Source organism: Pteropus alecto, unplaced genomic scaffold (assembly GCF_000325575.1).
Source record: "Pteropus alecto unplaced genomic scaffold, ASM32557v1 scaffold182, whole genome shotgun sequence".
Lineage (NCBI taxonomy): Eukaryota > Metazoa > Chordata > Mammalia > Chiroptera > Pteropodidae > Pteropus > Pteropus alecto.
The window spans coordinates 2,843,603-2,853,427 of record NW_006433946.1 but is presented as its reverse complement, the minus strand read 5'-3'; the positions used below and the strand labels follow the sequence as shown (position 1 = coordinate 2,853,427).

General features: G+C 31.6%; 1 protein-coding gene and 1 pseudogene across 1 annotated transcript in view; both read right to left on the bottom strand.

Annotated features, from left to right (window-relative positions):
* The window catches only part of SPAG16 (sperm associated antigen 16), a 704,011-nt gene that overhangs the window by 310,406 nt on the left and 383,780 nt on the right, over nt 1–9,825 (bottom strand). The gene's annotated exons all lie outside the window — the stretch shown is intronic.
* On the bottom strand, nt 6,810–7,377 carry LOC102878474 (annotated as a pseudogene).

Here is a 9,825-nt window from a genome sequence, read left to right as displayed (position 1 = left end):
ATTAACTTTTGTCCTAGGAAATTATCCTTATTACTTTTGTAACTATTCTACAGGTATTTGAAAATAATCTATATTATTTGTTTTTAGGGCAGAAAGTTTTATATATATTTATCTATACATTTATATGTATGTATGCATATATACATATATATCTTGTTATTTTGTATAATATTTATAAAGCCTATAAGTTTTTATTCATTTTATCTTTTTGATCTATTGAGGACTTCGAAAATAGAACATTATTATTTGAACATCATTATTATATGGTAGTTTTCTCAATGTTCAGTTCTACAGGTGCTTTTTTTTTTTTTTTTAATGACATTTTCCTCTGGTACTCGATGCTTGATGACTGCTACAAAAGGAGAAAATGTCATGTAACAGTTAAGGTCAAAATCTCCAGAGCCTGAGTAATGAATTCAAATCCCAGCTCTACGAATTGCTGGTTATAAGGCAGGGCAAATTTCTTAGTTTATCTGTCTCAGATTCCTCAATCGTAAAACAGGGATGATGGCAATAACAGTCCCTAACTGATAAACTAAAGTGAGAGCTACTTGAGCAGCCACTTACAAGCATTTAGAATAATGCCAGGCATATTGAAAGTACTCAATAAACACTGGCTCATTGTGTAATAATCTGTATTGGGATTTTAAATGGTATTTATATAAGGATCTTTCTTATACTATTTATTTCCTTGAAATGTACTTAGATCAATATTGATACTTAGACATAATTTGTTTTTTAATTACATTTGCCTAGTATTTTGAAACCTGAGGTGTCAGGATGTTTAGGTGGCTTTTTAAATAAGCAAATTTAGTTATTTATTGACATAAATTAAGAGTTCCTGGATTTTAAGAAGGCTTAACATAATTACACTTATTGTAATGGCTATTGCTATCATTTTCTCATTTTATTTCATGGTTTTACTTCTCTCATTATTTTTTGAAAACTTTCTTGTACTATACTGCTTTAAACTTTATTTCTTTCTTCTGTAATAATCAAGAAGTTATAAATTATACTTTACTGGTCAAGTAAAATAGTAAATATTGACTTCTCTTTATAGAATGTGATAACTTTAAAATGTTTTACATCTTTTTATCCAAACTCCTCAAACTCTTCCAGGTTTTTATAGAAATAATCTTGGACAATTGAAGTACATTATTCTTTCAATCTATTTTATTTTTCTTATGAAGTATTTATATTTTCTTAAAATTTAACATCTGTATTAATAAATATGAACTTAGTACTATATTCTCTTTCTATCACTCTTTGTTTCATTAATATGTTTCTTAATGTTAATTTTAATTAATTACTAAGTTGGCCGGAATATTTTTAGAAATGTTTGCAGGAAGGACAGGTAACTTTTAGCCAGTGTCAGACTGAGTATAGAATTCCTAAGTCCTAGTCTCTTGTTTTCATCACTTGTATGTATGTGCCTATGTATACATGTATGTATGCACGCATGTATGTATGTAATGTTATAGAGGCTCATCTAGTTGTTCCTCTTCCACTCTGGTTTTACATGACCTAGATTTTATAAAAGTCCTCAATGTTTCTAGCAATTGGATGATGTATTTTCCTCATTTTTGATGGGGATATATATATTCTCTTTTCCTCTTCCTTTGCCATTGTAATGATAAATTTTAAGCAGAGGATAAAATTCACAGGCCTGATTGTTATCTTGGACTGGAAGTAATTTCTGAGGTTCTGCTACATAAGGTTCTGATATATTGTTTTTACACACTGATACTTGTTATCTCTGGTCAGGTCTAAGTGTCTTTCCGTAGAGGGCATTTCAGTTGTATTAACTATGAATTCTACCAGCTTCGAATAACTAAAATGAGCCTTGCTGACTCTCTATACAACTTGGAAATTGTTTTTTCTTTCAGTCTGTTTTAGCCTTCATTAGGTATTAAAACAAACTGCTGCACATGGGAAACAGCCACAAAATACAGGATTAAAAAATAATCTTGTCATGGAAGAGATACTCAGTATTTTTGCTGTTGTAGTTGTACTCTTGCTTAGTACCATGAAGGGTTGGGACAGCATGGTTTGGAGAGTCGTTTGGATTAATTAATATTAAACAATCAAAGCACAAAAATGATTTTCACTGTAACTATGGGGAATTTTTTGGAAACAAAATTGCTTAATATTTGATTGTCAGAAAACAAGATTTATTAAGTATCCAATGTAGGTACATCATGGCAGGGCATTAAAAAAAATTAGAAATCATGCCATAAAATATGTAATTGTAATTGTAAATATAGGTCTATGTCAATTAACATGACACAAAGCAAAGCATGTTGTTAATTGACATAGACCTAAGTAATAGAATTAATTAATTTTTTGTAATACTAGCTATTAATTTTGAAATACTAGCTATTTCTAAGTAAGGAGCCAGAATACTATAATTAGAAGGCACAGAAAATTCTGTACACTATTCAATGTTGGTCTTTAAAGTGAGTGTGATGGACACTTATTAGATGAAAACTTATTATACTATTAGGAAGATAATAGGAAGATAATATGCCTGCTATTGTTATAAATAATATTCATTAATAATTTATTTTTATTGCAAAGTATAGTCTTTATATACTGTATTGTGTTCAATGTAAATGAAAAGTTTGTGATAACTAAATACTAGAGAATGGCTTTCATTTGTTTTATAAAATATGCTAGATTTTTAAGCTGTTAATTTATTTAAATTTTCCAAATGAAACATAATTTGTAATTACTCATACATAAAATGCAAGAATTCAGCTACAGATGGATTCTAGAGTAATTGGAGAGATCACTTCATAAATTATATAAGTGTCTAACCATTGTACTAAATACCTGAAACCAATATAAAATAATTTTGAAAAGTTCAAAAAAGAAAAGAAAGAATTTAGCTACTAAGAAAAATACACCCATCTCAAATGAACACATATTTTGCTTTCTCTGTTCATTCTATACCTCTCCATCAAACTAAACTCTTGAAGCAATAGCTTTAATCAGAGTATTTCTTTGCTTAAAAGTTTTTATTTTCATTGCCTTCTGAATAAAATATAGACATCATTATCATCTGCTCTATCTTCCATTAAAACTCTACAAATAGCTTACGTACCCATAAAACAAACTCTTCCCTGTTTTATTTCTCATTTCTTGTCTTATACTTACGCTGTCGCAGCTGAACATTTTCTCTCCATTATTGTCAACTATAAAAATCCTACTTAACTCTCAAGGTCCACCTTAAAAGTTATCGTTATTAATCCTTTCCCAGATCTCTTAGTTTATTGCAGGTCATAAACTACCTTATATAACAGAAATTTATATGCATGTCACATGAATCTCTAAATTCCTTGAGGGCCAGTCCTCCACCTGTATGTCTCCTACCCTACTTAGTACAATGCCTGTCATATAATTCTTAGATTACTTATTAATTCCACTGACTCTAGTTAGAATACAAAACTATAGTACAGGGGTGTGATATCAGCAGAAAATCATTGAAAAACAAGCAGAAATTGTCAGAACCCACTTCACCAGGGCTCTAAAATAAATAGGTGAAGGAATGCAGCAAACAAGCGAATGCTGAATTTAAAAAAAAAAAAAAAAAAGGCAACTTAAAATTGTCAGGAAAAAGTTGCAGCATTCTTACTTGCTCTTCCCCAAACCCCTCCTTGGCTTGGCTGCAGTCCTACAGATGGGAGCCCATGTTCCCGCTCTGAGACCCTAGCTCCCCAGTTCTGGAGGGATCAGAGAAGATCTTACAAACACATTGTGTTTGTTCTAACCCATCTGGGGGCTACCTGAAGGACTGGCACCAGGGATTAATGCCCAAAATAAATTAAGAATTCCTACAACTCAACGACAAAAGACAACCCAATTCAAAAATGTGAAAAGGTCTTAAATAGACATTTCTCAAAAGATATACAAATGGCCAATAAGCACATGAGAAAATGATTAACATCATTAGTCATTAGGAAACATGCAAATGAAAACCAGGAGATACCACTTCATGTCTACTAGGCTGGCTGTAATTAAAAAACAAGAAAATTGCATGTGATAGCAAGGAGGTAAAAAAATGGAATGCTTGTACATTGTTGGCAGACATGTAAAATAGTGTAGCAATTCTGGAAAACAGTTTATATTCAAGTCATATATTTAATAATTATATAAGCAGATGATGGCAGATATAATTCTAAGGACTTGTATAATTCAGTTTTAAATATATGAATATTTCATAAGTCATTAATATTTTTCAAAAGGGTTTAACATATTCATTCAATGCGAAGGTAACTCAGCATTAAAATAGGCACTAAATATATATGTGCTACATATAAAAGTTAGAATGAAGCTCTGCAACTTACAAAACACTTTTAAATTCATTATTTCATTTGTTTCTCTTAAGGCGACAGATACTATGATTCCCATTTCACGAAAAGCAGCTACAGTTCATAGAAATCAAGAAATACATTCAATGTCAAACATCCAGTAACAGTAGATGGAGCCAGGATTTAAACCTAAGAATTTCAATTTCAAATTTATAGTTTTCTATAACTTAAATAGAGAAGAGAAATGCAGTAAAATGGTTAGTGAAATCATTGCCCAAGGATATAGGATTTGAATTCATTTCTGAATCAAAGCCCAGTAAATTTTCTATTCTATCAGCAGAAACCTTACAGTACAGGCTTAAAAGAAAGTAGTTGATATTTTGAAATTGTAGGTAAATCAATGGATTGAGGCAGCTGTGGGACAGCTGCATATAATATATTGGCTATTATAAAAGTTGACTATCTTTACACATTGAAATAAATTACTAATTGACCATTAAATAAATCAGATATGCCATAAATGAAGCACAACCACTATAAATCCCTATTATCATTTAGAGTAATGCTACTGTCCTTCAAGTCCCATAAAATTGGCCTAAATGTAGTAGTACACACATTTATTATTCAGAGTCTCGATGCAAAATAAAATGTTCATAAAGCCCATCCATAAAACACTATACTCCTACAATATATATTTAACCTAAAATTAAGAGGCTAGCTCTAATAAACATAAAGAAGTATGACAATTTAATCTATAATGATCTTACTTCACATTTTAGTAATTGTAGCAGAAGTTAGGGTAAAATTTACATTTTAGTTCTTTTCACAAAAGCTTAATTATTTTATTTTCTTTACATTTTTCTGTATTAAAGTATACATTTAAAATTGACCTTTGAATTACAAATAAAAAGGGTCTTTTTTTCCCCCTCTTAATAAGCATGGTATTATCTGAATATTTAAAAAATCTTATAAATTATTTCATCTATAATTTTAACATGTCTCTCTTTTGGTCTCTTTCCTTTGATCTTTTTATTTACCTTTGAAATTTGGCTTTGTCAGATTTAAAAGGTTTTATTGGGTAAAATTTAAAGTGACAGAAAACCAATTCCCTAATGGAAACCAAAGGAGAGATAAAACGATTTGATGACTGTCATATATCATGAATTCAACATAAAGAAGGTGCTGATGGGAGATTCTGTCCAACAGAATACAGTCCAGGTTAAAACAGTGGTAGGATCTAGTATAGTTTTTAATGTGCTTAGAATGGAATGTAAGAAAGAATAGCAATATTAAAAGTATGTTGAATGATATAACAGGTTCCAATGTAAAAGTCACAAGAATAATGAAGAGGACTTGAATTTATAGGCAGAAAAAATAGAACTGGGTTGAACTAAGCTATTCAAAAGTTGAAACAGTCTAAGAACCTCCTGCTGAGTCCAGTTAAACTTCCAGCTCAAAAGGTGAACTCTGACAGAATCTCCCAGAGTTTCCTGAGACCTGCATATGCTGTAAGCAGCTTGGAACCAGAAGGAAGCAGAGGTGAATTTCACCTTGGAGCCGGAAGGAAGCTCGGGTATGAATTTCATTTTTTTCTGATGCTTCACTTAGTACAGGTACAGAGGTGGCCATAATAGGTCACGTACCATATCAGTCAAGATGAAATACCAAGACAGAGTAAGCAAAGGAAGTCAGAAGATGGGGAAAATGATGAAGCAAGCAGACAAGAAGCACTTAATGAAATTCATTCAAACATTGTCTAGGGTCTAAAGAGGCATTATTACTTTTAATAATGCTTATTTTTCTAATTATTAACTATATAAATGTACATTGTAGAATACTTAGAAAATACGTAAAGGTGTGTCAAAGAAAACAAAAATCACCCTTAATCACATAGCTCAGAAAAAATTACTTGTAAGATTTTGATATATTTAAGAAAATTATTTTTTTTCTTTCTTACTCTCTCAGCTATATTTGTATTAATTTTTTTTCCGAAAGGATTACACTGTATATAAAGTGGTGCTTTTGCTTTTATATGTAGTATAATATTAGGGGCAATTTTCTTGTTATAAAATGTTTTATAACATATATGTCACAAAGTGTATAAAGTGTGTATATATACTTTTAACTCTTTGACATTTTTATTTATACAGTAAAATTAGGATTTAAACATAGTTTTTTTCCAAATATTCACTAATGTCTAAGCTCCTATTTTAATAATAGCTTTAGATACAATTTTACGTGCTCAGCACATTGTATATTTGATATACAATGAGCCAATTTCTACTCTATTGCTTTCCATTATGGACTCCTTTCAATTTTTTTTTTTTTTTAATTTTAGATTTAGTTAGGGCTGTTTGTACATGTTTATAATTTACTCTAACAGATGACAAGACAGCTCTCCCTCAGTGAGACCTTGGACCTAAACATATGTGATTTACTTACATAGCAAGAGGATAACATTAAACATGGAGCTTTTGATTTGCAGCACGTAAGGATGATCTATACCCGGCATCTTTCAAAAGCTACAATTAAGGATCCATTTAGCTTTTCAGCAGCACAAACCCAATTGAGGTCTTCTGACCCATTTGCTTGACATTAGTGTTTTATGCTTTGAAATTTGTTTGCATCCTTGAAGCTTACATAAATCATTTTACTTTTCAGAGGTGCTACCTCTGGTGCCCACACACATACAAACAAACAAAATAAATAAAACAAAACAAAACAAAAATCAACTCCTCTTTTCTGGATTCCTGGTTTCAAAGCTCGCATCACACAAAGCATAGAGACAATCTTTCTCAGGAAGCGTTCCCACAAAACGCTTCAAATACTAGAAAGAGTCAGTTATGGTTACACTAACATCTTCAACCAAGATCTCTTTGCCTCCTTCTACAACGATGTAACTTTTGCTTACACTGAAACCAAAAACAAATAAACAAAACAAAACAAAACAAAACAAAAAACAGCCTTCTATGCTTTCTTGAATTCTTCTGGTGTGGAATACATATGAACTTTCATATCATAAAAAAATGCAACATACTTCATCAGCAACTTGCACTCCTGAAGCCATCTCCGACCGTGGTCGCTAGGACGCGAAGGAGGGAGCCTGCAGCTGAGCGTCCTCTTCACAGCAGTGGGACCCAGTGACCAAGACTTTACCATTTTTCTAACATCTTATTTCAACTGATAATAGTTAAAATCAATTTTGTTTTATCAAATTACAAAAAGAGTTCATGGGGTCAAAATTTCCAGCTGTGAGGGTGATAGTAGCTGATTTTATGGGATGTGCATTTAAAATTTCAGCCACATTGTAGCATGTGTCAGAATTTCCTTCAATTCAACACACACACATCTCAAAAGCGTATCATCATCAGTCCTGCTTGATAGAGGACAATTAATTTGGTTGGAGTTTGTAGTTTTTTTTTTCTTCAATTGGTTTTGTTTGGCTTTGAGAAGGTACAAAGGCAATTTAGAAACTGCTGACTTTAGTACTCTGGAGACCTTTTGAATAGGAGACATTGTAAAAGAGCTATGTGACCTGGAAGGCTAATCCAGCTGAAATAGACCAAAGATGAAGGAGAAGGGCTTAAAAATTAGATGAGTGCATATGTGCATTTGTTCCCCACCAAAAGCACATATGTATTAGGACAAAATAAAACTATGACTATACACAGAGAAAGTTACTTGATGGTGTGAAATTCCTTTCAAATCTCATTTTTCGCAATTTTTAGAAGAGTAAAGGGAAATAAAGATCATTTGCAAAGATTGTCACATGCCACAGGAATCAGAATCCAAATGAGAAGCATTGATGTGTGAAGCAGTGATTGCATGAAACTTTTCTTTGACATAATATGATCAGCTTATCTAATTCCAAGCTAGAATGTATTAATGGTTCATAACAGTTTTAAGATTCAGGTGAATCCTCCTACTCATGCAGAAGAACTCATGAATAAGAAATATGTGTCAGTTTATATCACCTAACTACAGATATATGCATTGAAAGAAGCTTCAGCTACTTTTGATCCAACATTATATATTTTTATGTCATCTGAATAAAGACTACACTTTGTTCATACATGTAAGGCTTGTACTCAGTGAAGTAGAGTGAAAGAGTAAAGATTTGCTAAAGGGGCCGAAAGAAAGAAATCATCTTAATTCATGTGAGTTTTAGAAAATAACTTGTACATAGTTTTTGTGTGTCTTTAATTTTGTCAAACTCAAACCTACTTTCATACACCTTATTATGCAATTTTAAAAAAGGCACATGTAGGCATGGTAAATCATATCTGGAGTTAAATATCCAGTGAGAATATTCTTTCAACCCTACAGTTGAAACTTATTTGCTTTAATGGGAAAGATTGAGTACCAAAGACTTCATAATGCAAACAAATATATATTTGAAAATAAAACATTGTGATCATTTTGGCAAAATGCTTTTAATTCATTACAGAATTCACTCATCTAGTGGTGGAGGAATAAAAATTGCACAAGGTAATGGATGAAAAGTTTTATAAAACCATTTAAGTTAAGGATATATATCTTTCGAAAGTGCAAGGAGTTGTGGAGGAGTAATTTAACTATTTGCAATCTGTAAAACAACTATAACAGAAATATATATGTGATAATGTAGAAAGTAACAGTTTATTTTTGAAAGGGGTAAAGATTAAGAATAAATTCTAAGTGAAAACATGAGGCAGAGGATGAAATAACATGGCATTAGTTAACTATTAGGGACTACATAGAGTATTTTAAAAGGTAAACGGAAACAGATTATGATATGGCAGAAAAACAACAAAGGTAAAGAGAACTAGAGCAGAAACATGAATGCTTTATGACATAGAACAAATTATTCAAAAAAGCCAGTGTTGGATTACCCAATATAAAAATGAAGCATGCGCCTAAGGCACCAGCAAAGCAGCTGCATCAGACTGGGAGGAGGATAAAGAATAAAGAGGAAAAAAAATGAGACAGAAAGAGGGAGAGAATTTTTAAAATAATTTTATATTCCATAGTATAAGTAAATAGAGTATCATCTAAGAGAAGGGGGAGTTCAAAAAAAAAAAAAAATTTGATGGGCTTTTTTACACACGTGGTTTACTGTTTGTTTTAACTTTTTAATTTTGAATTATTATGTAGGAGTGCTTCTTCTTTTTTCTGTTTGTCTTGCTTAAAGCCTTAAAAATTCACAAGCTAACTCTGAGGAAAAGGAAATAAGAAAGAAAAGTGTGGCCATCAGAGTTTGAGGTTAGGCAAGGAGGCTTCTTAGAAAGGGTTAGTCTTCAACTCAAATTTAGAAAAAAAAATAGGTGGATTATTGAAGAAAAGTCGAGAGAGAATTTAATTCTGAAGAGCAGCATGAAAAAAACAAATAGGGATAAATAAGATACAATGAGGGTCAGAAAGAGAAAAAAAAAAAAAAGCCCCGCAGAAAATGAAGATGGCAATTTACTGGCCGTGAAAACCAGGCCGAAGTGATTTTAGATACGGAAAGAAATAGACGGCGGGGGGAGTTGACAGG